General features: G+C 41.3%; 1 pseudogene; it reads right to left on the bottom strand.

The window, feature by feature from the left end:
• The window catches only part of LOC140620622 (ADP-ribosylation factor 1 pseudogene), a 56,049-nt pseudogene extending 40,737 nt beyond the window's left edge, over nucleotides 1-15,312 (bottom strand).
• Between the last annotated feature and the right edge of the window lie 211 nt (nucleotides 15,313-15,523).

Genomic DNA, 15,523 nt, shown 5'->3' with positions numbered 1-15,523 from the left:
ACACCGGGGCTCCTTCCACAGTTTGGCTGTTGTGGACATTGCTGCTAGAAACATCGGGGTGCAGGTGTCCCGGTGTTTCATTGCATCTGAATCTTTGGGGTAAATCCCCAACAGTTCAATTGCTGGGTCATAGGGCAGATCTATTTTTAACTCTTTGAGGAATCTCCACACAGTTTTCCAGAGTGGCTGCACCAGTTCCCATTCCCACCAACAGTGCCAGAGGGTTCCCCTTTCTCCACATCCTCTCCAACATTTGTGGTTTCCTGCCTTATTAATTTTCCCCATTCTCACTGGTGTGAGGTGGTATCTCATTGTGGTTTTGATTTGTATTTCCCTGATGGCCAGTGATGCAGAGCATTTTCTCATGTGCTTGTTGGCCATGTCTATGTCTTCCTCTGTGAGATTTCTCTTCATGTCTTTTGCCCACTTCATGATTGGATTGTTTGTTTCTTTGGTGTTGAGTTGAATAAGTTCTTTATAGATCTTGGAAACTCTTTATCTGATAGGTCATTTGCAAATATCTTCTCCCATTCTGTAGGTTGTCTTTGAGTTTTGTTGACTGTATCCTTTGCTGTGCAAAAGCTTGATGAAGTCCCAACAGTTCATTTTTGCTTTTGTTTCTTTTGCCTTCAGTGGATGTATCTTGCAAGAAGTTACTGTGGCCGAGTTCAAAAAGGGTGTTGCCTCCTCTAGGATTTTGATGGAATCCTGTCTCACATTTAGATCTTTCATCCATTTTGAGTTTATCTTTGTGTCTGGTGCAAGAGAGTGGTCTAGTTTCATTCTTCTGCATGTGGATGTCCAATTTTCCCAGCACCATTTATTGAAGATACTGTCTTTTTTTCCAGTGGATAGTCTTTCCTCCTTTGTCGAATACTGGCACAAGAACAGACACATAGATCAATGGAACAGAATAGAGAATCCAGAAGTGCCCGTTTTCTTTAAGCTGCCTTTCGCTTCTTATTGGCTGGTCCCTTGGAAATCCAATTGCTTTTATTGTTACCATTTATTTATTTAGATTTTATTTATTTATTCATGAGAGACCTAGAGAGAAGCAGAGACACAGGCAGAGGGAGTAGCAGGCTCCATGCAGGGAGCCCGACGGGGGACTTGATCCCGGGTCTACAGGATCAGGCCCTGGGCTGAAGGCAGTGCTAAACTGCTGAGCCACCCGGGCTGCCCCATATTGTTACCTTTTAACATTAACCTTTTATTGTTGAAATTACTGTATGATTTCCTCTTCCCTGATTCTACTGCTTTGGAAATCTTCCTAGTTAGATGATTAATCCCTGATCATTGTGCAACAGATTTCTGGGAAGTTGAAAAGGGAAGAAAACAATGACAAGAGCATGGAATGGGAGGGAAACAAAGAACCGGGCCTCTTTCTTTCTCAAAGTCACTGTTTCTGATTTCGGGTCATTTGTCACAGGATGTTGTTAGTCACTTTTATTGAATTCTGATCTGCAGTTGAAACCAAACAAAGGACCAGCGAAAGATCTGTCCCTGGATTCCACCCTCCGCTCTCTGCTTACCTCTCCTGAGCTGTCCTCGTCGCTCCCAAACTTCTGTCTCTAGCTCTGATTATTCTCCTAGGTCTCCCAGCCCCACATCATGAGCCTCCTGTTGGCAGTTGCAAAGTAGACTATAAAACTGTGATCTCCGTTCAAGTCCCTACTCTGCCACTCCTGAAGGTGACCTTGGCCTCTGTTCTCCCACCTGTAAAAAAAGGGATGCTGGGCTTCTCTCCTGGAGCTTCCTTGATGATTGCATGGGCTAATATGCACAAAGGGCGGAGAATGTAGTTGGCCCATGGTGAGCTTTGAATAAATGAGTGCTTTATTGCTGGACATTTTTCTTCTAAAATTTGCAATCATCATATTTACTCTGCTTGAATCTGAACTGTGTTGATTAATGACCCCAGTCATCTGGGTCTAAAAATACAGTGTCTGCTTTCTTCCTGTCTCTGTCCTCCCTATCCAATCTGTCTCCAAACCAGAACATTCCTTCTTTTCAGGATCTCTTAAACACCTCCTTCCTCCTAGCCCCTTTGTCACTGCTTTGGCTTACGCATGATCTACTTTAGTAGAGTTCTATCATTCTCCCCCCCTCCACCCATCCTGTATTTCATGTCCCCACCCCTGCATTTTGTACAGTATAGGAACATTACTCCTTCTAAATCCTGACTAAATCCTCCTAAATTCCTTTGCTCAGCCATCTGCTTTCTTGCAGTTGTCTCCAGGACACTACCCAGACTCCAGCATGGTGTGAAGTGTCCTTCATTCTCTTGTGTTGACTTGTAGCTCTAGTCCCTTTTCCACCAAAGTTTCACTCCAGGTAAAGCTCTTTGTTCTGTTCTCCATATCATTGTACTTTTTGTTTTCCTTATTCCCTTTCTCTCCAATGAAGCTTGAAAACCTCTCTCCAGTTCCTGCCCTTTCCTATTCCTGCCCATCCTGTCCTATCCAACCATACCCACCTCCCTTCTGACAACCTTGGAGGAAAAGGATCATTTATCCCGTATGCTGCTTTCTGTGGGTATCTTTTTCCACAGCTTCCTTATTTTCCCAAGTTTCACTGAGCATTCAGCAAAGATTTTACAGACCTCTGGCAGCAGAGACAGCTTTTCAATTTTGTTGTCATTCTGCAGTGCTTCACCCATTCTAGGTGTGCTGTACAAATTAGGTTGAATTAAAATTTCCTCTGTATCACATTGAATTTTAACCATTGATTGAAAGTCATTCCCCTCAGTATATATTAATTAGGTAATTTTACCTGCTGTCCTTCAAGCAATACCCATTACTACAAGTTGTGGAAGAAAATGAAATGTGAAACTGGGAAAATTGTACCTGTTTTTGTTTTCCCTTTACAAGTTAGGGAAAGGTAGCCAACATTGGAAGCATTTTAGTCTGAATCGCAGCACACCTGGGCACTAGAAGGCAGAACTTGGAAATCCCTGGTGTTAGGTACAGATTTTTAAAAAGTAATAAAAAAGGAGGGATCCTTAATTGCAGAAAACCTATTTAAAGTTATGAGGTAAAATGAAATGGTGCCAAAGAATTTTGGACTTGTGGTAGCAGAATCCTTTACATTCCTAATGAGACAGTAGGGAAGTTGTGTCTAGAGGGCTTTACATTTGCATCCAATAAACCATTGACTTGAGGGCGTTCTACATCTAGAAAGTTCCCATTTGTAAACATGAACATAATCACTGGCAAATGAGAAGCATCTTGAGCAATATTCCTGTAGACAGGAGGAAAGGACCCTGGGTTCTTGCTGGCTGTGAACACAGTGCAATGAAAAGTATTCTTAGTCATTATTTCAAAACAGATAAAGCCTGGGGTAAATCCCACCTCTATCAGGCCCTTGGATTTACTCTTAGGCTGGCAGACCGTGTGGATCTTCAACTTCCTAAAGGGACAGAAAGGTACCTGTGGTGATTTTGATTAATGAAATAACACCAGGTAATTTCCAAATTGAGTTTCATTAGAGGCTTAAAATTTTCATAGGGAAGTCTAGACTTGAGTGATTATTTTGCAAATCTAAATTACTTACTTTTTGTTTTAAATGGCTTCTGTGCTCAGTACGTACCAATGATGATGCTGACAACTGAGTTTAGAAAAGTTTTAAAATTACACAGATATTTGATAAAAAGTGGGGCACTCCAGAGGCCTCTGAGTGGCTCAGTCATTATGCCTCTGACTCTTGATTTCAGCTCAGGTCTTCATCTCAGGGTCATGAGTTCAAGCCCTGTGTTGGGCTCCATGCTGGGTGCAGAGCCTACTTAAAAAACTTTTTTAAAAGTGGGGCACTCCAGTGGAAATCCCAGCATGTAGCATTTGTTTACTGGACTAGGGCCATCTCTTTGGTGCTGGGAGGCAGCTGGAGCATCTACCACCATGATGAGCCCCCTTCACTTTCACCAGAGGAAGAGACCCAGATTCTTTCATGTATTACCATTGAACTTTATACCTGTGGGTATTGGAATTATGAATGGCATGGCAAGACTTATAAAAGTCTTACTAAAAACCTGATGACCAAGGAGAAGATATCTCTAGCAGGCATTTGAATTTTTTTCAAGTATGGATACGTTGATCATAGTCATGAAATTCAAGCATACGCGTTGTCAAAGATGGCTTTTGGAATAGGACTTAGGCTCATTAAATAGATACAACAAGTAAAATATACACCGAAAACACCTAAAGCACTCATAAAATGCAATCTTATTGCTAGGGATATTCAAGGAAAGGCTCCTGCAGGATATGTTTGGTTCTAGGACTCTGGTGCTCAGCCCTGTCCTGTAACCTTTTCATCCCTTAGCTATGTAGGGTGAAGCTATTACTTTATAACAACTCATTATTTTATCTGCCCATTTGATACAGAGCTGAGCACTAGAGATAGAGGACTAAAAGGAGTTCTTCCCAGAAGAATATGGTTATGGGGACCAGTCACTAGAGTACAGTGAACTAAACACTAAAGAGGAGACATGTACCAAGAGCCATGGAGTATAGAGAAGGGAGGTGAATCAGAGAGGGGCTCCCAAAGGAGATGACACTTACGGAGGCGATGTTAAGTCAGTGACGGCCTGAGGACTTCTATGAAATTAGCTTAAAATTAAGTAAAAGCTACAGAGATTTATAGAATCACCTGGAAAGACTTTAGAGGTTATTTCTTTATTTTACAAATGGGGAAAGTAACTCATAGCCACTTATCCAAGGTCACATAACCACTCCCTCTTAGATCTCTACTGAGACTTTTCTCTCTAAATTCTATGCTTAGGAATCCAATAAAATGACATCTGTTCTCTCAACAGCTCTATTTCACTACCAAATATTTTCTTTGTAGAAGAAAATAACTAAATTCAGTAAGCATTATGGACAGAAAACAAATGTAGTCTTGGGTTGTATATTAGTTTTCTCTTGTTGCTGTAACAAATTACCACGGACTGGGTAATAACATAAATCTATTCTCCCATGGTTCTGGAGTGCAGAAATCAAGGTATCTGTGGGGCCATGCTCCCTCTTAAACTCTACACTCTTCATTTTTCTAGCTTTTCTGTGACTCTAGGCATTCCTTGGCTATATTGCTCTAATCACTTCTACCATCTTCACCTTACCTCTTCTGTGTGTAGAATACCCTCTGCCTCTCACTTATAAATACTCTGGTGATGGCACTTAGGCCGCTCACATGATCTGGGATAAACTCATCTCAAAGTTCTTAATTCCTTAATTTCATCAACCTCTGTGAAGACCCTTATTCCAACTACATTAACACTCCCAGGTTCTGGGCTTTAGGATGTGAATATATCTTTGTGAGTCCTTCTTCATATCTCATAGGGTGCCTTAGTGGTTGTGTGTGGGGGAGTAGTGTGAGAACAATGCAGGTGCTAGTTCTACTCTCTTTTCCTCAAGCCTAGACATCAGCATGATTTATACATTCACTTCTGAGCCCCACAAACTTGAAGAACAAGGAGAACCTGGGGATCATTCAGAAGTAAATAGGATGGTAAAGGGCCTTTCCAGGAAAGGACAATGGGACATTTAGTAGGGAGAAGTGAAGGCTCAAGGCAGCAGGATGGGGCACATGAGTGGAAATACTGAATGCAGGTTGAGGGATGACCTCTGTGAGTGAGGCTGGAAAGTGGCCCGTGGCCTTTGTGTTTTTGCCGAAGTGGCCTTGTGAGGTAGAGTCCAGAGGAGAAGTTGGAGGAATGGACTTTGAGATTCCCTTTGGTCTCTGGTTCCTGTGATTCCAGAGGGTTTTCATCCATTAGGGAGCTCAGCTCATCACCTTAGTTTCAGGACAGGGACTGCATGCTGGCAACTTTTGGATGCAAAGGTATTTTCACCTGTTCTGGGAGAGTTATGGAGCCATCACAAATTGAGAAGAGAAAAGCAACAGTATTCAACATATTTTTTGCAAAAGTCTGTGACCATTTAAATAGGTGTATTCACTGAAGAAAGGACTCCAACATGAAAGCATTAAATACATGAGGAAGTGCTTCTGTACTAAGAACTGCCTATGGCCAAAAATGATTTTTCTAGCATCACTGGAGAAGTTTTAAAAGAATGCTCTCCTGAGAGCATAAACACTTTCAAATAACTATAGAATAATTTACTGAAAACCTATAACTAGACATAAAAATACAACTATATAAAACTATATGTAACTATATATATGTGTGCACATACTTTTTGCTCTAAAGATCCTCAGTGTAGGTCTTTTGTACTGAAAGCTGCACAGATGTTTCTGCGCATCTATCTTCTCCAAATAGAATGACTCATTCGTCATATGCCTGGCACTTGGTAGGTCATGGTGTCCCCTGTAGCAATAATTTGGAACCATTTCTGTGTTGTCATTCTGGCCACAGATTGGAGGACAATGGGGAAGTAAGAGGTCTTGGATCTTGGCTAAGAGACTGTTTCTGAGTGCCCCTGGTCTTGGTCTAGAGGCCAATTTCCTGTCCCCAGCTGACTGCATATTTGTGTGGTTGTATTGGGTGAGATTGGAATTTTAGCTGTGGAGAGATGAACAGAGAGAGGAGCAGCTGTCAGCAGTGGGTAGACGGTCTCCTAGGATTACCTGGGTGTCCAGCAGTGTTCCAGCAGCATTACTATATCTGCACAACAGTCACCCACCCCTGGAAAAGGTGTAATCTCTGAGCCCAAGGAGTCCAACTCATTTATTTGCTGAACTTCTTAGTGAAGGATTGCCCACTTTCAGGTAAGTAAATAAAGTCTAAATGTACAGCCTGAGCTTTTCCTAAGTGTACTCAGCCTTTCCTGAGCACACCTTCAAGTGAGAGAACACTACCATCACCCCAGAGATTGTTTTGGTCTCCTCCAGTTCCTGGACACCAAGAGTGATCAGTTTTTTGACTTTCTGACAGAGTATATTAGAACAATCTTACCTGTTTTTGTACATTATATAGATGGAATCATGCCCTAGGCACTCTTGGTTGTCTGGCTTTTCTGCCCGTGTATGCTGTGACATTCAACTGTGTTCTAGTGGCTGTTTGCACATTCTCCTGCAGAAGAGGAATCCAGTGGTGAGTATACCACAATTTATCCTTTCTATTATTGATGGAGTGGTCAATTTCTCTGTTGATGGCCAAGTACTGTTCGTTCTACTCTTTGGGTTGTCTCCGGTTTGGGGGATATTACAAAAACTATAAACATTCTTGCACATGGTAAATGTCTATACACATATCTGTTGGCTACATACCGAAGAGAGAACTTGCTGCCATGGTGTAGGACTATGGTCACCTTTAGTAGACATGGGGGCCTTACATTCATGGGGGCAACAGGGAGACCCCTCAGCAACACTAAATGTAAAGGATGTGAGGACAAAAAGTAAGTTTGATGAACTAACTGCATTCTTTTCCTTTCTTCTTGCACAGAGCTTTCCATCCTTTCTGCTGCTCTGATTTTTGGGCACTTACACACTGTGTCAGGGGCTGGACATGCAGTCATCTTGTTCAATCTTCATGATAATCCTAGGACTCTGGTACTACTTCAAATTTCTATTTTACAGATGAGAAAGCTGAGGCTGCTAATGACAGAGCCAGATTCAAATTTGACTATTAACTCATGTATATGCTACTTTAAAAAACCCCATGAGTTTAATTCCTTAAGACAGTCCAGGGGGAATAAGCCAGTGGGTTGTCATCTGTATACTTTCCTCCCTCCATTCTTAGACGTGTTTATGTAAAGATGAAATAGGATTAGATCAGTAATTAAGGCACATGTCAATTTTTAAAGAGAATTAAAACCATGACGTGAGCCCATTGGGACTTTTCTATCAGTCTATTTTCTTTCCAGCCACCATCCAGTTTTCTACAAACACTTTAGGATGATGGACATTTAATTATCACACCAATTTTATTGCTCAACAGTGCATGGGTGAAAGGGAGCCTTCACCTGCCCTTTGCACCTTTTAGCAAATTTGCCTTATGGTGTTTTGAGCTGGGAAGTGAAAAGATAATTACCTATCTAATAGAGTTTATAAGAATGAGTGCAAATATTTCAATGGCCTGTTTATGAAACAGGCCACTGAGATTTCAGGAGTCAGGGAAAAGTCACACTTTCCTTAATGCAATTAAAGTAGAATTATGCTTTAAGCTTGTTTTCTGTTAAAAGTTTATAAAATTTAACAGGTTGTAGTATCCTGCAATGTATCATACTGCATAGTAGCACCCAGATATTACTTACAAATGGAATGTATGTAATTTAAAAAGGTGGCCGGGGTTTATAGGAGAATCTTATGATAGTATAGTCCAGTTAATGGACTGCCTGGGTATGGTATAACCCAATCAGAAGAATGTCTCATTTGGCAGATGTGATCTAATTCCCTGGCCAAGAAACAGTTGTGGGCCTGCTGTATACAAAGCCCTATACTGGGAGCCCTGGAGTCTAGAAAGTGAAGAAGAAACAATCTCTTCCTTTAGGAGCTCATATTGTCTTTAGAAAGATAGGTGTGCAAACAACTAAAAGTAATATGAGGTACAAGAGTGTTGTACTAATGGAATCCTAAGGATGTTAGAATTTCTGCCCTTCCAGCACCCCTTTCCAGGGGAAAATGCCCCACTTGCATGGGTAGGGTTTTCTAGCAACAGATCTTGAGAAAAGAGTGTGACTGCAGGTAGTTCATTTTGGAAGGTGATCCTAGGACCCTGCAAGGAAGTAGGAAGAGAGACCTGGAAGGCAGCCAGTAAAGGGTGTTATTAAGCAAATAAATGATTCTGCTGGGCAGGTCTGGGACAGTGTGATAAACAGCCTGCATCATTATCCCAACAGAGCTCTAGAGCTGGGCTAGTTACTATTAGTCATTGGTTGAAAGTTTTGATGGGGTACCAGTTCCCCAGCACATCTGACCTTCTCTATGAGGCAGCCAGAGAAAGCTCTCAGGACAGTGCTTTAGGTGCTGGCAATAGGGCACCATTGGATTGGTGTGCAAAGGAATGGTGGGAGGAAGGGAAATGAGCAGGGTGTCCCCAGCAGATGGGCTTGTCTTAGGACACCAGTCAGTGGTGTACCTAACCTAGGAAGAGGCAACATTGGTGGGGTGAGAAAATGGGCTTCTCTCGGAATGTGAATAAGTGGCAGAGACCTGTTGAGGTGGCACTGGACATTAGTCTTCCAGAAGGGTGGGAGCTAGAGTAGGGACCACAAAAAAGATAGAAGGCTAGGAGAAGGTAGAATGTGGGCAGAGAGAAGAGCTTTGCTGAGAATGTCAGTCTATGGAGGGAAGCAAGTGATGGAGGAGAGAGAAGTAGAAGGGACATGGGGAGAGTCCAGGAGATCTTGGGGAGCCAGCAGCCTTGAATCCCCAGTTGATGGTTTGAGTCTTCATGTGGCTTGGCTGCCCTTTATTTCTTGTCCTAAGAAGCTGTGAGACTGAAAACAGTGTCCCCTGGTGCACATCTCCTTTACCTAAGCTACCTGGGGAGGGTTTCTGTTTTTTGTAGCTGGTCAGTCTCTAACTAGAACCATAGTGCCAACGCTGCCAGCACAAGGAGTGGACTGGAAATGATGTTTGTCAGTGTCTGACATCTTGTAAGTAGTCAATAAATGTTGTCATAATTTGATATCCTTATCTAAGAATTATGGTCTAAGAGTAGCTAGCTATTCCAGGAGGATGTAGAATGAATAGGATACTGTTGTTACTCAAATGAGAGCCTGAACTATTAGTGTGACTGAGAAGGAGGGAATGAGTTTGTTTTAGGATTACTGGATTGGGAGGAACAGAAAACCCAATTCAAATTAACTTAAAATATAGAGAGATCTAGGTAATCTAAGTGGAGTCCAGCGGGAAGCCTTCAGGCAAGGCTTGATCTATCAACAGTGTCACCTGGCTCCCTTTTCATATTTCCAATCTTCTTCAGGTGGGTTTCCTCCTAGACTGGCTGCCCATGAGGTCACAGGATGATCACTGGCAGTAACCAGTGGATAAGTGTTCTCTTATCCATCTAACAGGAGAGAAAGCATTCATTTCAGTAGTTCCCATGGAACACTGAGAATATTCCTTTCCCTGGTGCTTTCATCAAACATCTCACATTTCATTGGTCTGAACTGGATCTTGTGCTCACTGTTTATACTCCTTCCTGGGGCTGGTGGTGGCCAAATCCACCTAACTGAACAGCATGATTGGGAAATTCAGGGTCCTGTTGGGAAGGGGAAAGTGAGGAAGGGGAGGGTGGTGGGATCACAAACCATTCCAGGAGTTAAGACACATTTCCGAAGGATCCTCATGAGTATGACATGGGAACAGATTGGCTGGGAGGGAAGTGAGAGAGAGGTGGAAGACAAAATGCAAGTTTCCAGCATGGGCATCTGGTAAACAGATAGGTTATTGACTGATGATAAAAACAGGACAGGTTTTGTGGAGAGCAAGTAGGGAACAGGCTACTTTGTTTAACTTTAAATGTATTGATTTCTAGTTATCAATTGATCACTCTCCTTGGTCACAAAATATCAGATTAATTTTAATCAATGGAATGGACATACAAACCACCCTGAAGAAGTGCTTTGTATCACTTTTGAAGTAGAAATCCTAAATATATGAAGAGATGAGGTGTTCATGTGCTTTCTATTTCAAGCTTTCAAGGGCTTGCAATTTTAGAGCGAGTGTCCATTGGCACCTTAGCGTGGTGTTCCTCAGGGGCTTTTTGGCTTGCTCCTGTCAGGATTGTGCACACATTCTCTGAAAGGCTCAGGCTTTACAGAGATAGCAGGAACAGAATAGGTCCTCTGGGCGGATCTGTCCCCACAGTGAGCATTCCCTCTATGCCAATGGAGCTTTGGTATGGGGCTTTTGAAAACTGAGTGCTTAATGTGTTCTCATAAATCCTTATGTGGCACCTGAATGGTCTGAAAAACAGATTCTGCTTTGTAAAGGACCAGAGAATATATTTTTTTCAGTAGGTTGAAGTCCAAGGACATTGGACTCAAGTCATGCGGGGCAAAGAGCCCTGAACTAGGAATCTGAAGTCCTGACTGTAGCCCTGGTTTTACCACTGACCAGCTTACTGGTTTGGGCAAGACAGACGAGCTCTCTATGCCCCACTTTTACTGCAACACAGCAGCAACGAACTGGATTTCTACCGTATTCTATCTCTCAAGTGTGAAGGTCTATAATTCTAGTGCTTTTCTTAGACATAAAAACCTCACCTAGGAGAAGGTGAGTGATAAGTAAATGGGAGATATGGGCTGTTTGACACATATACCACCAAAAAAGAATGAAAGGGCAATATGGAAAGACATAGCCCTTATGTTCTTGGTAAGTTAATAGCACAGCAAAATTACCATGTCTGTATCTATCTAGACATAAATAGATTCATCAGCCAGCTGCTAATGGGTCTGAAACAAATTTTCAAAATTGCGTACCTGAGAAGCATGTTATTTCTGAGGACACGGAAAGGTGCTCATTACGAAACAGTGATGGAGGAATTATTACTAGTATGAAGTCCATCTCAGAGACCACACTTTTTTTTTTAAGATTTTATTTATTTATTCATGAGAGACACAGAGAGAGTGAGAATGAGAGAGAGAGAGAGGCAGAGACATAGGCAGAGGGAGAAGTGGGCTCCATGCAGGGAGCCCCACGGGGGACTCGATCCTGGGACTCCAGGATCATGCCCTGGGCCAAAGGCAGAGCTAAACCACTGAGCCACCCGGGCTGCCCAGAGACCACACTTTGATGCAATGTGCTTACAAGGCTCTTGTTAAATCACTCAAATTTCAGGTGTTATGTAGAAAACAGTCTCTTAAGTTGTTTCTTCCTCCCTGTTTTTTGATTATAATATGGCTCCTGAATGGCTAATCTTCCCTGGGGAGAGTCTCTCATTACATACCCAACTTGAATGTTATGCAGATGGGTATAAGACAGTTAATGGAAAAAACATAGGTTGCCACACCCTTGGGCGTGATTAATCGAATAACACTAAAGACATTGTTGAGTTCATGAGTTCATGAGGTTATGTATAATTTGGATGTTCATTCTTGCCAACAACAAAAGATATAGAAAGTAGAACTCTTCTCAGGCGGTATAGCTGGTTGAGATCAGAAGCATGCATTCTGCAAAGCTCGCATTCGCAGTATCAGTAGTTCTAGACATCCTTGCAGTTGTTAGGTGAAATGAGAATGCTAAAAACTAGAGAAAATTCAGTTCATGATGATTTTGTACTTGAAGCCTAAACTCTGAGCAACTGAAGTCAAGACAGCACATTCCTGACAGCTATCATGAAAAGCCCAGTCTGAGGAAGAAACCATTGGAGCATTGACCAGACTGATGATGTAGATCTTTTTCTTTCACTCATTCACTCATTTATCCAATTTGATGCATTCAGACGTACTAGGTTTGAGTTTTCCCTAGCACGTTCAGAGGGAGATGACACATAGCTATAAAACAGCTACTACCCTTTGGTGAGGGCATGTCCAATGGCACAATAGCGTCCAAGCTTCTTGAGAGTTTATCCTAGGCTAAGCCATGTGATTTCCATTTCTCAAAAAAGGGGCAGAAACTTACAGAGTCCTAATTGCTTGTCCCAAATCACACAATTAGAAAGCTGGCAAAGCCAGGTATTTTTTAAAAAGGCTTTTTGTAACATTCTTTAACAAGATTTTTATTCATGAGAGACAGAGACAGCAGACTCCCTGCGGGGAGCCTGATGCGGAACTCAATCCCAGGACCCCAGAATGACGCCCTGAGCTGAAGGTAGATGCTCAACCACTGAGCCACCCAGGCGTCCCTGTAACATTTTATTATAGAAAATTCCAATTCTCACAAAAGGAGAGAAATAACCCACGTTATTTATATAACCCATATATTGATACTAATGTGGTGTCACTCAGCTACAGCAATGATCAGGTTATCTTGTTTTATTTATACCTACCATTGGATTATTTTGGTAGCAAATACCATTTCATATATAAATATTTCAATGTGTCTCTAGAAGATAAGGGCTTCAAAAATCCCTCTAATCCTATCTCCCCCCATTAACAGTAATTTCTTATCAGCAAAGGTCTAGCATATGGAGTCCCCATTGTCTCATACTTTAAACTTTTGTTTAAATCAATCTCTAACAGGGTCACATATTGCAGTAAATTGATGTCTCTTGTCTACTTTAATTCATGGTTTTCTCTTTTATAAATTGTTGAAGAAACCTATAGAATTTCACTTGTGTATTTCTCTTATTTTCTTCCCACAGGGAGCCACTTTCAAGAATTATTTAGTCTAAGATCTTTTCATGCCTTACATATACACATATACAAAATATGTGCATTTTATGTGTAAATGTGTATGCCTTGACAATCTCTGTGTGTTGGAGGATACAGATCCATATAATTCTTTTTAAAAATTTTTTAAAATTTTATTACTATTATTTTTTTTACATTTAAAAAAATTTAAATTCAATTTGCCAATGTATAGTGTAACACCCAGTGCTCATCCCATCGAGTTCCCATCTAATCCTTCTAGGTGCTCTATGGTAATTCCATGGGGTGAGGTCCTATGCTACAGTGTATTCCAGTGAGGCACATTTGAAAAAATTTTTTTTTTAATATCTCTAACTCTGGCTATGGAGCATAGTGGGCAGGCTCAAAATCTTTCTGTTCTGTTGTCATGGAAGTAATAGAAATAATAACTGTTAGAATTTGTAGAGGGCTTGATTTCTTTACTAAATAATTCTATACTAAATATTTTCATAACCCTTTTCTTGTAGAACTTTGTAACTTAATTAAAAATATTTCTCTTACTCATTGGAAAGTAGGTTTGGTATAGGAATGAAAATTCTATTTTGGAATTATTATTACTCCAATCTATTTTAAAGCATTTGTCTGCCCAGCTTCCAGGGGCAATATTAGCAAGAGTACTATTGGTGGGGCCCTCTTGTGAGAAAACTGTATTGTCACCCAGGAGCATGGAGGGCAATGGGTCAGGCAGTGAGAAGTATGAGCCAGAATCAAGGGGACAGAGGCAAAGGTTGGTCATTTTGGTAAGAGTCAAGGAAGGAAATAGCTCGCCCTTGGTGATTATAAAGACGCAGGAAAGTTTATCATTTCAGAAGCCCAAACTGGGAAACTGAGGCCGGCCCTGCCTCTCTTCTACTCTTACTGTAGAACTGTACCCCCATTGTTATCCCCATAACCCAGAGTCTCCGATGCTATCACCAAGATCCTGACAGTACCTGCCATGTGCTAAGAAGAACAAGAGAAGTCAGTCTAAATTACTGAAAACTCTGAATGGCATCCTACTAATATAATAATGTAATAGATTGAACCAGATGAGATGGTAATATGTCTATTTTTGACCTACAAAAATGCCAAATTTGGGGGCATCTGGGTGGCTCAGTGTGTTGAGCATCTGCCTTTGGCTCTGGTCATGATCCCAGGTCTTGATCTCAGGGTTGGGAGTTCAAGCCTGGAGTTGGGCTCTATGTTGGGTGTGGAGCCTACTTAAAAAGTTAAAAAAAAAAAAAAAATCTGTATTGCCCTTTAAAGAAATTACCATGGTATCATTATATTGTACACCCAAAGCTAAAAAAGTCTCCCACTGCATATTAACTATACTGGAATTAAAATAAGATTTAAAAAAAAAAGAAACTGCCATAGACAAAAATCATTTAAATCAAACTCCCCCAACAGTTGATGGGAATATAAGAGCATTTTAAAAAAATTCTTTTGAATAGACAAAATTCTTGAAAATGATGGAAGTATGCTAAGTGGAGTAGTATTCAGACTTTTTTAGAGACATGATTAAAAATGTTTCAGATGATGATAATGTTGAGGCCTGAAATTGCAGAAGAGGTGAGAGGCAGTTGATGTGAAAATGGGACTTGTGTATCAGAACACATTTATGTCTTAATGACGTCTCACAGGTAGTGTGAGAAAATCTACCAGCCTATTGTACTTTTTTTTTTTCTTTTCTTTCAGGTTCTGGTTTCCAAGAGCTGTTTTTATCCTTCTATAGATCCTTTAAGTCTATCTTATGTATATGGAGTAGCCTCAATCCCCTGACTTCGTCTCTTTCCCTTTCGACCTATTGTCTATGCTACAGTCAGAATGACTTTAAAATACAGTTCTGATCACACTACTCCCTGGTGATGAGGCTTATCCATACCCACACAATAAGGCCTAAAGCCTTAATATCTGAATCCAGGCTTTTCATCCTTTGCAGTAGAGAGGTATGAAAGAGCCTGGTCTCCAGAGCCAGACGGCCTGTAGTGTACGCGTGAAGAGCTGAGGAAAGTGCTGCACACAAGGAACACTTAGCTATGAGGATGATCTGGCTCTGGCATATTTCCCATCTCCTTTCCATCCTCAACCCCTCATGTCATCTGTCTTTCTAAGCACTCTCTAGACACTGAGTATTTATTACTCACCCCTCACGACAACCCACAGAACTGAGTTTTTAAAATCAACTCCTATTTATAGTGAGCTCTGGGGCTCATATTGTATTGGGATCAGTTGGTACCCTTTTAAAAATGCTGATGCCTCATCCCACACCTATTGATTGTGGTGTAATTGGT

The sequence above is a fragment of the Canis lupus genome, chromosome 29 (genome assembly GCF_048164855.1).
Source record: "Canis lupus baileyi chromosome 29, mCanLup2.hap1, whole genome shotgun sequence".
Lineage (NCBI taxonomy): Eukaryota > Metazoa > Chordata > Mammalia > Carnivora > Canidae > Canis > Canis lupus.
Note: the sequence above shows the minus strand (reverse complement) of the source record. Positions and strands in the feature narration are given on the sequence as shown.